The following is a 13,675-nucleotide window of genomic DNA, read 5'->3' on the forward strand; positions in this document are numbered from 1 at the left end:
TTTTAATACAAAAATCATTAAGTTACAGCGATATGAGCGGTTTTCATAACCTATCACTACGATTGTATTCAATCAGTTGAAAACCGTTTCTGATTGCTACATTTGTTTGTGCATGTACATGTTTGTGTGTGTGTGTGTGTGTGTGTGTGTGTGTGTGTGTTTACCTCTTGGGCAATAGATAGATGTACTCGATGTCTGTCCCACGTCGTTCCTTCCTTCACACGACAGTTCGATACACCAACGAGGCCGTGGAGAAAGGACGGTAGTAGGAGAAGATGACTGGGAGAGTGTGACGCCATCAGCTTTGATGACGTATGAATTGATAGCGGGATGTGGCTGGTTCTGTGGGATCACATGACATTCAATATCCAAGGAAGACCCCTGATTACGTGTCTTGATACTAATCACACCATCGGCCGGACCATCTATACGTCATGACGGGAAGGTAAATGAATCAGCGGAAAATTTCTTTAATTTCAGTTGCAACTCCGAAAAGTAGGTATGAAATTTCACATTGGACCTGCATCGTGCAAAGTTTATAACAAATTAAATGATCTTAATTTCTTTTTTATTATCATTCTTGTTTAATATTATACATTTCGCAGAAGTTTGATATTCCATTTGATTTTAAAAAAATACGTTCAACATAACAGTTAATTTGAGATAAATTTGCATACAAATGTATAAGGACAATTAAATGTGCAATTTCATTGTCCAACTAAAAAGTAAAGCTTGTAGGATATAATTTCCACAGTTATAATAAGCTTTTATATGATACAATAAGTTGTTTGTCCCGTCTTAAGACAGAGATGCATCACTGAAGTTAAAACATCTAAATCATAATCGCAACACAAAATTCCAAAGAACAGCAAAATAGGGTGAAGTAAGGTAAAGTAATTGGAAGTTTAAATTGTTATAAAAATAATAAAACCGTGTATGGAGCACTGCACTATTAAAATATGCAAGTGCTGTATTGTCACTTCGACAAATTGTTCAACTTCATTATATAGTTTAATCTCGAAACACGTCTTGGTGACATACGATCGTTAATGGTCCATCTATAAGGCACTGATCATGATATGGAAACTATTACAATAACGTTTTTTTTTTGTTTTGTTTTGTTTTTTTTTTTTTTGCTATGTAAAATGGGGGGGGGGTGGGATGGGGGTAAACTGCCTTACGAGATCCAGTAAATGCAGTGAACAATGATTTCTTCATTTGGAACTACGGTAGCACAGTTTACACCCCCCCAAAAAATAAATAAATAAATAAATAAATAAATAAATAAAAAATAAATAAAAATATATAAAGGAAAATAAAGTATAAAATGACTCCATTGTCGACATTGTGATTCATAAACATGAAATCGGTGCTAATAACACTTGCATTCCATGGATCACAAAGACAAACATTCATTTGTCAAAAGTGAACTCGTCTGATTCAATGTGTATTGAAATTGTATTAGTCATCTTAGAGAGTGATGAAGACATAATGATGCTGCGTGGTAACATTTAAATGTTGAATGATTATGGCAATGTAAGGGCACATAGCCTATGATTCAGGAATGACATTTGATATGTGTTTATGCATATGTTTAAACGATTCATAAATAAATAACGGAATAAATAGATAAATGTAATTAAACATGTATGTATAAAGTTCTCGACATCATTAGCGATGACCCAATGGCCCACGGCCACTATAAAAAAAAAAAGTGTCCCTCAGGTTATCTTTTATTGGGCAACTAAAATTACACAGGAAAATTTCATATTTCAATTTACCCTCTAAGAAGATCGAGTGAAAATATTCATTCTTGAACGAGTGAATACAAAAAAAAAAGTTAATTTAGAGTAAAATTGGAGGAAATTTAAGTGGAAATGCTCATTTTCACTCGTTTTAGAGTGACCTCAGGATCACTAAAAAAAATCTTCGAGTGATCCCTGAGGTCACTCTAAAATGAGTGAAAATGAACATTCACTCATACTTCACTCCAGTTTCACTCTATTTTTTTTTTTATTCACTAATTCAAGAGTGAATATTTTCACTCGATTTTTTCTTTTAATGAGTAAGTTCGGGCCATCAAAAAAGGAACGTATGACCTTTGTATATCAAATATGTATATATATATATATATATATATATATATATATATATATCTGTGTGGGGGGGGGGGGGCGACATTAGCTATGGTCTGGTAGCCAATGTTTTGGTAGCCCGAACCAGCCGCCAAACGATTGTGAGTTTGTAATTGAGAGTTTGTTAAGTAGGCTGGACTTTTCATTATCTACCTTTCATCTTACTTTTACATGTCCAATAATAGATACTGTAGGTGTCATCTGAAATCTTAATTGATATCATAGATTCAATAATACGTGATATCATGGAAATTATCTTTAAAGCTCAATTCTGTTTATTTCAAGTTCAGTTAATTTCATTTTTTTTTCATTTAATTCCGGACAAATAATATATAGAGTACACAAATAACATTTGCATATACAAAAAATGAGTACAATATAACTTTTCAACTTTCAATTTAAAACAACTCTTTTTTTTTTGCACTAAAACATAACATGTCACTATGATTGTATTCAAGTTATAATGGGGGAGGGCATGTTATTTTTTTTGTATGATTATACCTTACGATTTTACATGGGTGTAACAATTTACAAGAAGTAAGTTTGGATTATAAACATTTTTAGATGTTATGAAATGAGTCCGTTTGATAATGGTTTTTAATGTGTCCAGGTTAGCATGCATCTACAGTGACGGGGCATTAGACTGCACATTACTTGAATGTGAGACCGTTCTGAAGCAAATAATTTTGACACAACAATAGATATATAATGTACTCTTAAATGAATCCCACACGGACTGGAACAATCATCACCCAGCATTCCCACTGAGTCCTACTGATCAGTTAGTATAGCCACCCTCTTTAATTCTTAGTTACAACGGGTTATATTTGAAATATTTCAATATTCACATAATCAGGTCAGCAGAAAATGCGATTTGATCATTTTGGTGGTCATATTATTATATATAAATATGCTTATTTACTATGTGAAGGCATTGACTGAGGATTGTACTTTAATATGCGGCAAATAATAAACCACCGATTAACATCTTTTAAGGTAAGTATTTGTTTGTATGTTAGTGTAAATATTTTCATACAAATATAATGCTCCTTTTCTCTCTCCCTCTCTTTAAAATACGTGACCGTGCATCACAAAATTAACAAAATGAGGCCCTATTTTATGTTTTATACATTAGTTTATGTGAAGACTCAAAATAGACAAAATGGTTCATTGTAGTCAATCTGTAGATTTCTTACTTTTTGAATGAGCAATTATAATTCTATATGTGACTGTGCCTCACAAAATGAACAAAAAGTCGCACACACTGATTTTGCGAGAGGACTGAAAATAAGTGAAATGGGTCAACTTAGCCGATCTTAAATTTTTCATATTTTCTGAAAGAGCAAGTCTTCTTTTACAATATGCTAAAATTTGGGATCATAAAATGTTCGGGAAAGTGTGTTTTTAGCAATTTATCTCGAACATTTTTGTAGAATAGTGTGATTAGGTGTGTCTTTAGAGTCCCTTTTTCATTTCTGAAAAACCTTGTACACATACTTCACTTTCAACTCAAATAACTTTTGAAAAGATAGTGCTACTGCTTTGAGAGTTGGCATTGATTATGGACAGAATGTGTTAATGAGGCATGCTTAATTTCAGTTTGATCTGATAATCCCTTTATTGTTGTAACTCGGGTGGTATACTTCTTGTTTTTTGTCCCATTCATCGCACAGCCAGCACGGTTTGGTAAAGATTAAGCGCTTGAATAGACACCGTACTTGAGAGCCTCTTTTCTCAGTTCACACTTTTCCTGAGTTTGTGCTTTCTTTCCAATTATTATTTAGATAGGTCAGAAGAGTTCATTTGATTTGAGTTATACATCATTTTGAATCTTAAAGTCTGCTCTTTCAGAATATGGTCTTACCTAAAAATTTATGTCTGGCGACTTTTTGTTTGTTTTGTGGTGCAGGGTCATATATTATCCTTAAGTTTGGGATTATAAACATGAAATGGAAATTGTGGTTTCTGCAGTTTTCTTCAAAACATTTTTTTCGAAGTATGGTGTGATTAGGTGCGTCTATTAAAGAGGTCCCTTTTTGTTTCTTATACACCCTTACACACTCTTCCCTTCAAGTCATATAACTTCTAAAATAATAATGCTACTGCTTTAAATGTTAGGATTAATCAACTCTGGAATGTGTTTGAAAGATGTGCAAGATTTCATCTCAAGTATTTGATAATTCCTTTATTGCGGTTTCAATGGATTATTCCATTCTCTTTTTATCCCATTCATCGCACAGAACACAAATCGATGAGATTAAACATTTGAAATCTCAAAGCTTCTTTTTCATTTAACATTTTTATGAATGTGTTCTTTCTCCCCATCGTTCAGATAGGTAATCAAAGTCCATTCATATTAACTTATACATCATTTAAGAGTAATGTCATGTCATATAAATACCTTGAAGACACAGAGATAGTACCTTTCTGTTTGAAATGACTTCTTTTGTTAATTTTACGGAACAAAATATTGGATATCGAGCCAAAGTTTGGTACCTTCATTGGTTTTTGGTTTTGTTTTTTTTTTCGTTATAGATTATTTTGAGCAATGATAAAATCTCATTTACAATACACGCCAAGAACAAGAAGCATAATAAATCTATCACAGGTCAACAAACAATATAGCTGAAATAAGCCCCAAACAGTTTCAGAATATGTTATATGTGGATTGCTAATAATTTGATGGATCGTAATTTATGCATATCTAACAATAGCAATCATCCCCCGTGGAGTATTCGAGTTGATAAATGACTCGCAGGTAACTTGAGATAACAAAAATTAGCCAGTAAACAATTATAAATGCCCAGGATAACGTGGATTCATTCCGACATCAAAAATTAATCTATGTGATATGTGGGACGAGATAGGCGTGGACAGATAGAAAACTGAATATTTTAGCGACGCAGAATTGCAAGTTCTGTAATGTGTATGTAAGTAACTTGTTATCGGCCTGTTTAATAATCGATATAACATCAGTATCTTTTATGATTCCTGTTAAAGTGCAGAGCAAATTATTGTACCACCAGCTGTTTTATCTGTGTTATGAGTACAGCAATTGTGTGTCACGTCACATATTGTGTTGCATATCTATACCCACTGAAGGCATATCATTATTCACTCAACAAACAAACAAACAAACAAACAGAATCTACTCAGAGGCAGTTGTTTCGTATTGCGTGTCTTTGCTGGGGCGGATTCAGGAATTCCGTTAAAAAAAAGAGGAGGGAAGAAAACTGCCACTTCGGGGGTTTTATCAGTCCCGATTGGGGATATCTTTTTCTTCGTCAATTTGCGCCCTCATAGGCCGGTAGCGCGAAGGTTTTTTGTTTTGTTTTGTTTTGTTTTTTGTTTTTTGTTTTTTACGCGGCAGTCCACGCTCGCGGCAGTCCATGCATCGCAAGTCCACTAACTGCTGCCTCCCGAGCTACGGCTCGCATTCCTACACAGCCATCAACGACGAAATATTGGCATGCTCTCTTATTGACTGTACTGTGCGAAAAGCAGGTCGAAGACAGTCCAGACAGTGGACTAGGATTTTATCAGCTGACAAACAAACAAACAAACTAGAAATATCACTGAAGGTGATTAATACCCCCGCCCCGTGACGAAAGTCTTACCCAAGGAATGATCTTTCCTTGATCTTCTGCCATTTAAATGCCGTTACCATGGCAACGCAGCTTCCGACACGTCCGAAAAATATGTCTTGCACATCTTCCCACCAAGACTATTGTGTGTGCCACATTTCATAAGCTTTTGTCAAAAACTGAGGAAGTAGTTCAATCCACAAGATCTTTCCTTGATCTTCCGCCATTAATATGCCGTTACCATGGCAACGCAGCTTCCGACACGTCCAAAAAATATGTCTTGCACATATTCCTACCAAGACCAATGTGTGTGCCACATTTCATGAGCTTCAGTCGAATACAGAGGAAGTAGTTCAATCCGCAAGATCTTTCCTTGATCTTCTGCCATTTATATGCCGTTACCATGGCAACGCAGCTTCCGACACGTCCGAAAAATATGTCTTCCACATCTTCCCACCAAGATCAAGGTGTGTGCCACATTTCATAAGCTTTGGTCAAAAAGCTGAGAAAGTAGTTACATCCGCAAGATCTTTCCTTGATCTTCTGCCATTAATATGCCGTTACCATGGCAACGTACTTTCGCGTACTGTCAAAAAATGCGTCTTGCACATCTACAACCAAAGGCACACATCTGTACCAAGTTTCAGGGAAATTGGGCAAAAACTGAGGAAGTAGTTTGCAACACAAAATTTTCCATCATTTTGGCTCATAATATGTGAGCTGTTACCATGGCAACATACTTTTTGTCACTGTCAAGAAATGTGTCATGCTGACCTATATCCTAAGACAAACATTCAATATGAATTCCATGAGAATTGGAAGAACACTGATGAAGCAGTTTTGCCATGAAGCATTTTGCCCTATATTTTACCAATAACTTGCCGTTACCATGGCAACGCACTTTTTGCCACTGCGGAAATATGTGTCTTGCACATTAACATATTCAGATGAACATCTGTACCTAATTTCATAAAAATTGATCAAAAACTGTGGGAGGAGTTCGCGACGCAAGATTTGTACCCATTTTTGCCCATAATATGCCGTTACCATGGCAACGTACTTTTGGGTACTGTTAAAAAATACGTCTTGCACATCTACAACCCAAGGCACACATCTGTGCCAAGTTTTATGGGAATCGGTTGAAAACTGAGGAAGTAGTTCGCGACGCAAGATTTGCAACGGACCGACCGCCCGACCGACCGCCCGACCGTCCGCTGATTCCTATATACCCCCTTCAAACTTCGTTTGGCGGGGGTATAAACACATACAAAGGGCTAAAGCGCATTTTCTGTTGCATTGTACTTTTATCTAAAAAGGGGAAAAAAATAACGGGTCCGCGTTCGCCAGAGAAAATAAAAAAGGAAGCACCATAACAGCCATTGTTTGTGTCAAGGCACAAGACACAATGTTTTGTTTTTGGTTTTTTTTTTTTTTAATCCAACAAATTCGAAGAGTGGCGGTACACCATTTGAAAGACACTTCATACAGTTATATAATTATGATTTTATGATTGTTTAAGATACTCATATTAATACAAAGCACACACACACACACACACACACACTTTCACAATGCATGTCATAATCAGTACAATGATACTGTACATACGTTTCACGTTCAGTGTGGCTGATTGTTGAGAACCGGAAATGATGCACTGTAGCGTCTTTCCATGATGATCAGCGGAAGGAGTGAAGGTCAACACACTTTCGATGTTGTAATACGTCTTGTAGTAATAGCAACGATTAGTGCAGAAATAGGCAAAATAGTAACCGTTGGAATGTAGATCTAAGAGATCCGGTAACATGCTCTCTCTTTCGGATTTGCGATCCAAATCGTCTTATGCTACATGAATGTCTGAAACATTTCATGCATGTTACGACTCCGTAATCACTTCCGGATGAGACCTCTATGGATTTTTGATTGCAAGGTGTCATACAGCTATTATGCATAACAAAATACTTTTTAGTCTACTCAAGGATGTCTTGTAAAAGCGGGTGAGATTCTCTAATAACAAATATTGCTTGATGCAATTTACGGGTATTATTGATGGTATGATATTGAAAACATTTGGAAATATTACTTTTTGTACAAGTAATAAAACGGTTGCATCTACGGCAACAACTAAGATTTCCAACAATGTGTATATCGCAGACTATGATTGAGATTATGTTTCTCAAATAAGCAAGACAGAATACGAAAAAGGAAATATTTGTCGTATGCTTACTATGTAGGACATTAACCACCATAGCTCATGTACCAGGCAAAGGGAAGAAAGATATTACACTATCCGAAGAACAAAATCATACTCAATCATTAAATGTAATGCTGGCCTGCTTGATAAACATTTCTAGATATATTGCAGCTTGGCTCTTTTTAAGATGCACCACTTTACCACTGATATTGTTTTAATCTGCGATTATTGACGGTCACGCTAATAAAAAGTGTAGATAGAGACGCCGATGAACAAGTCGATGTTTCTGCCACAGGCGACACGTAACTTCTGTAGATATGTTTGTCGGCAGAGGTTTTGTGTCCTCTAATCTCATGTAGGCCTGGATTGAAGATTGAAATAGATAAAGCCGGATAGGTATGTGTGGTCATACTATTCAGATTTATTTATACGACCATGTGTATAAGCTTCTGTATGTCCAATGCGCTGACATGGGGAAAACAGTCATTACTTTCGTCATATGAATTATTTACTTTCATGTCTGTTTTATTTCTTAATATCAGAACTGAAATTATCTGATATTAATTATTACACACGTATACACAAATCAGTAAGCCTCCCTGATTTATGCACAAGCGTCCTTAACAAATCTTACATTCAACAACATCCAGAGGACATGATAAAGACAAAAACTATCAATTTATTTTGAAGTATTCATTGAAGACATGAAAACATGTGAAGATCAAATGCAATAATGGAAGAAAAATGATAGACATCTAACGGGATTTCTTTCGCCATAACAGTTTGTTTGTCATCGCTGGGAGAAATCTGAAATTAGGTGATGCTGTTCCTTCCATATTTATCTCGATAAGCAGAATTTTGAAGCGTTTCGACAAACGTCTATAATTCTTATGAACGTGCTACGCACACACCCGACGTAAACTGGCCCGCGTCGGGGACGATATTATCTTCCGTTTAGGTACAGACATATCAGTTGCTTCTTCGATGGACAATCTTAGCATTTTTGAATCTCTGATTGACGAAAAAATGAGGTCGTCGATGTCCCTGAGGTACTTAACATCGTGCTCCTTCTCTTGTTACCCTCATCCTTCGATAAACAGCGAGTTTTGGAGGATATTACTCGTTTTTCACAACTGAGCTTTAGGTGCTATCAAATGTTACTTCCGTCGTCTTCGGCAGAGCAAATGCAAATTTGGGATAAATGGAGTGGTACGATTCAGATTTTTTCATGATCACGACTACCAACAATATGTATTTGTTATGAATGTTAATGAATTTAATCCTCGCATGGCAGTCGTGTGTCGAAGTATTTTCATTAGTGCCTGAAGTGGTTGGGCAGAAAAATGAGGCAAAAAATGAAATACTAAAAGCAATGGTTAATATGCAAAAAGCTGTATTAGTCGCAATATAGATAACCCATAATTCACTTTGTCTGACAAAGTCATCCTTGCAGTATTCATATTGTGTTTGAATTTGCTATTTTCTTTGTTGTGTCCTTTCTATACTGTAGGTAGAGAAGTCGTTTCAAGGCAAAGCAATTTCTTCCCTTACATGCTTTTCGAACACGTCACCAACCTGAGCATTAAAACAGCATGTCCAGTTTCATGGAAATATTCTTATACATGTTCATCATTGACAACTTATTGTCAAGACATTAGAGCCTTTCTTCGCAAAAATTCTAACCGCCTTCATCATGAGGGATGGAAATACGAGGAGTTTTCCGTCGCACATGCGTTTGTCTGTACAAAGGTCACTTCCGTCGCTGATGTTACTCAAGACACTAAGCCCTTCATTACGTGGTCCAATTTTATCGTGTCTCTAGTTTGAGTTTTAGTTAACACCGGTAAGGCAATATTGGTATCATTATGAGTGTAAATTTCACAGTAGATGAATAATTGAATGCATTTTTTATTTATACCGTTAATGTTTAGCATTTTTCTTACCGTAAAACGCTTGGCTTTCTTGCTAATCATCATTTAATACAAATTTGTCAGCATTAAGCTTTATAAAATGGACAGAATCATATCACATTGTATTGGTAGTGTGGCGTTTGGTTATCATTCTGTGCTTTTTCACTTTAAATAAAGCAACCATGTGGTCGGAGCGTCAGCGCGATGTCCTTAGATGTCATTAAAAACATCAAAGTGTCAATGATATTCCTACTATAATAGCAAATGTATATCCATTGGGCAGAAATCCTCTCGCGTAGACTGAAGTTTCAGCTAAGAATTACCTGATTTCATGTGTCTCATTGGGAATGATGTATACGTATATTGTCAGGTGAGCACTTTCTTGATTTATTCATCGCAATGCGGTATGAGTCTACAGGGATCCTGTCTTTTTTCCGGTCAGCCTATGTAACATCCATAATGCTCTGTAGGTTGACTTGTTCGCGCGTTTCCTTGGTATCCCCATCCTTTGTCTTGTCGAGCCTGATTGCTATTTGTGACCACGCCCTCAGTGATCTGGACGCCGTCCAAGAACCAGCTCGCTGTCTGTGACTCGAGCACTCCACTCTCCGTACACCGCGCAGTGACTTGGCGGTTAGCCGTCAGGGTACTTGGTACGGTGAAAGTCACGGCGACTGTAAAATTGAAAGACATTTTATCAAGCAAATTAAGTTTCCTCTTTTGCCTTGAAAATATTCACTTCAGAGAACATTTGATAAGACTTGCAAGTAATTGTTGTTCTGTTAAAATCAACGTCATTTTCTTAGCTGCATATATAAATAGATTATATATATATATATATATATATATATATATATATATATATATTGCACTGACAAGCTCAGAAACATCCAGTCAAATGCATTAACTTCAAGATTATCATTAATTTGCTTGGTTTTATACATGCATGCACCTTTCCACGTAATACCATAATTATGTCATATCCATGGTAAGTATTTTGTATCCTTACTTCTGTAAAGAGAATAACTCTCAAAAACCTCTTGACAAGGAAATAGCATAGAGTTGGGAACAATCTAACGTAATTTTGTTAAGTTTGATTTTACAGAAACAAATTCGAATCATTACAATGCACCTTTTGTGATGTAGGTCTCTAAATGATCCGACACGGACATAATGATTGTCAATAATAAAATGAGGAAGGGTATCTTACCACAAGAATGCACCAAGAACAGTACGATTCCACCCGTGACTGTGAGCTGTTGTGCCGTGCTGGCTCTCCAAGAGTCCAAGTTTGCCATCTGCAAGAAAATTAAGAGCCATTTTGGTGGATTTATACTTCGGTTATGAATATTTTGAATATATAGTGTATATCACATAAGGCATATGATATACATTTTATGCACATATGAATGTGCATGTACATAATTTATTGGGTCTGAATACAAACCTAATTCTATCGCGGAAAAGCGCTGAATGTAGATAATTATAAAGATTTCAGAATAACAAGAACACCAACCCTTTGTTGATGTTATTGGAAAAACGTCAAAATGCTTGCTTTTTTTTGAAAATGTAATGAAAAGTTCATGGAACAAAGTTTGTGTATTATTTCAAAGTGTCCCTACCATAATCGCAAGTTAAGTTAGCACACGTGGAGACGGAGATGAATTCTTGACACTTTGCTTGATGAAGCCCGTAAATGTGTGTGTCATTTATATCGTGACTGGTAGTACGTTGGGAGTGTTATCGTGCGGAAGCACGAGGGAGTGCTGTGGGTGGGACAGAGATATCACTCCGCCTTAAACGTCACTAGTCTTGAATCTTGTTGATTTGACACCGCTGAAAATAGTCCTGCTACAATCAAACAAGATGTAAGAAGATGTCCGAAATATACCGTCTCCAATACTTCAGGATCCAGTTGCGTATAATAATTAGTTGTCAAGACTGTTCTTAAGACGCACCTGTTTCCATTCAAAGTGTAGAATGTTAGTTTCCTTTCTGTAAGAAAATTATTCAAAAATTGTCTTAATTTTTATGTTTTAATTATTTTAAAGTTTTTATGTATCTGTATCTCATAACATGTATGTTAAGCTAGTAGAGAAGAAAACGATAATTATCATTCGCTAAATAAATCATTGTTATCATTATTGTTATTATCATTGTCATTATTATCCATATTATTACTGTCGTAATTATTACTATTAGCGTTACTATTATCATCCTCATCATTTTTTTATCATAACAATTACAATAATTATGAGTCTTCCCGGTCAATTTCATACTTTCAATATCACGTATTCCACACTCCCAAAACCAAATGTCTTTGCGTGCGCTCACTGATTAGAAATTGTCTACTTTTTCTTCTTCTTCTTCTTCTTCCTCTTCTTAAAGGAACATCGAAAATGAAGCCTATATCAGTGAAAACGATACCATAATAAGATACTGTATGACAATTGGTTACCTGACTAACCATGCTATTTAGTGTTAGTTTGTGATTTTTGTGATTTCTTCTTTATCATTTTTTGATTATTTTACACATTGTTTTCATAGTATAGAGGCCACTACCACCCCAGAAAATATTCATAAAATTTGGTTTTCCTGAAAACGAATTAAATGTCCATCATTTTCATTGTTTTCCTCTAGCTGTCTTGCTCATAATCATCTCAACATACTTATACCAGCGCTTAAATTTTTTCAATTTTGTGTGTAATTCTAATAACCAAATTCGTGGAATGGCTCCTTATCTGAAAAAAAGTATCAGATAAATTGAATTTACCCCACTATTAGTTTGCGATTTCAAATATTTTAGTAGATTTACTTATTAAAGGAAGGCAAAAAAAGGAGCAATGGTCAGTATGATTGTAGATGTAAAAGTTTGACAATCAAAACTTTTTCAACGAAGGATGCTTTTTTTCCCCAATTGTCAAGAATGTTATGAAATGCTTGTACAAGCAACTTCCTGACGTGTTCATGATTTGGACGTGAACCCTTTCTATTCAATGATTTGATTTTTGTCGAAATACAAATGCATTTTTTTTTTCGTATTTTCCTTACATCTCAGTAGTTGTAACTTTGTAATGGTTCGCAACCTGGCTTCTATTTTTTTTTTTGAAAATGAATAAGAAAAAGGTGTATAGAAATATCACAGTATGTGAGGATTTTAAGAACTCTAAACCTTAGTATCTTTAAGCTTAAGGATTACAAACAAACAAAAATGAACATCTCCCAGTGTGTGTACGTGCCTAGGGGGATACGCAACTGGTAACCAGATACTATGGTGTATTAGAGAAGAGTGTCTTAATGAAAACAGTCATAAGATAAACACGTAAGAAGTCACGTGACAGGACGTGAGTCAACACTTTAAGAGCTTTGTCACAGAGCCAAATATTAATGACTAACATTACAGACGAACATGCTTTAACTGCTACAGAATCTTTAAATATGGGGGAAACCTTGTAAAGAGGTCATTGAGGATTACAGTAGGAATAAAAAAGAAACATATAAAGTAAGCCAATCGTGATTTGTGTAGTGACATTGTCCTTAAAGAGTGAAAGTAGTCGATATAGAGAAATGTTTCGTTAGTTCCTTATTTGTACATTTAAGGGCATTGATAAGAAAGAAATAGTTTGATTTGAACATTTTACATCATCACCAGCAACTATGTCTGTCTAGCTGTCTCTCTCTCTCTTTCCGTCCTACATTTATTCTATTCAAATATATGTAAGTATATCATATAAATGAAAATGAACAAAAAGAAAAAAAAATATATATATATATTTGTATATATACTTATATATTTCTGGTCAGTATCCCTTTTGGTTTGGATTCATAGAACTTCAAACAGTAGTCATAATTATT

The 13,675-nt window shown here is 35.4% G+C and overlaps 1 long non-coding RNA gene across 2 annotated transcripts; it reads right to left on the reverse strand.

The window, feature by feature from the left end:
* Positions 1-7,863: 7,863 nt before the first annotated feature.
* LOC139734792 (uncharacterized) lies at positions 7,864-11,544 on the reverse strand. Of its 2 annotated transcripts, XR_011711179.1 has the most exons (4): positions 11,443-11,544; positions 11,031-11,118; positions 10,144-10,494; positions 7,864-8,271 (listed from the first exon to the last, which is right to left on the reverse strand). It is a non-coding gene; the product is annotated as an uncharacterized lncRNA (long non-coding RNA). The 2 variants fall into 2 exon arrangements; XR_011711178.1 differs by lacking the exon at positions 7,864-8,271 and having other exon boundaries at positions 10,017-10,494.
* Positions 11,545-13,675: the final 2,131 nt, after the last annotated feature.

The sequence above is a fragment of the Diadema antillarum genome, unplaced genomic scaffold (genome assembly GCF_040938485.1).
Source record: "Diadema antillarum isolate AM-2024a unplaced genomic scaffold, OU_Dant_1.0 seq00000547_RagTag, whole genome shotgun sequence".
Taxonomy (NCBI): domain Eukaryota; kingdom Metazoa; phylum Echinodermata; class Echinoidea; order Diadematoida; family Diadematidae; genus Diadema; species Diadema antillarum.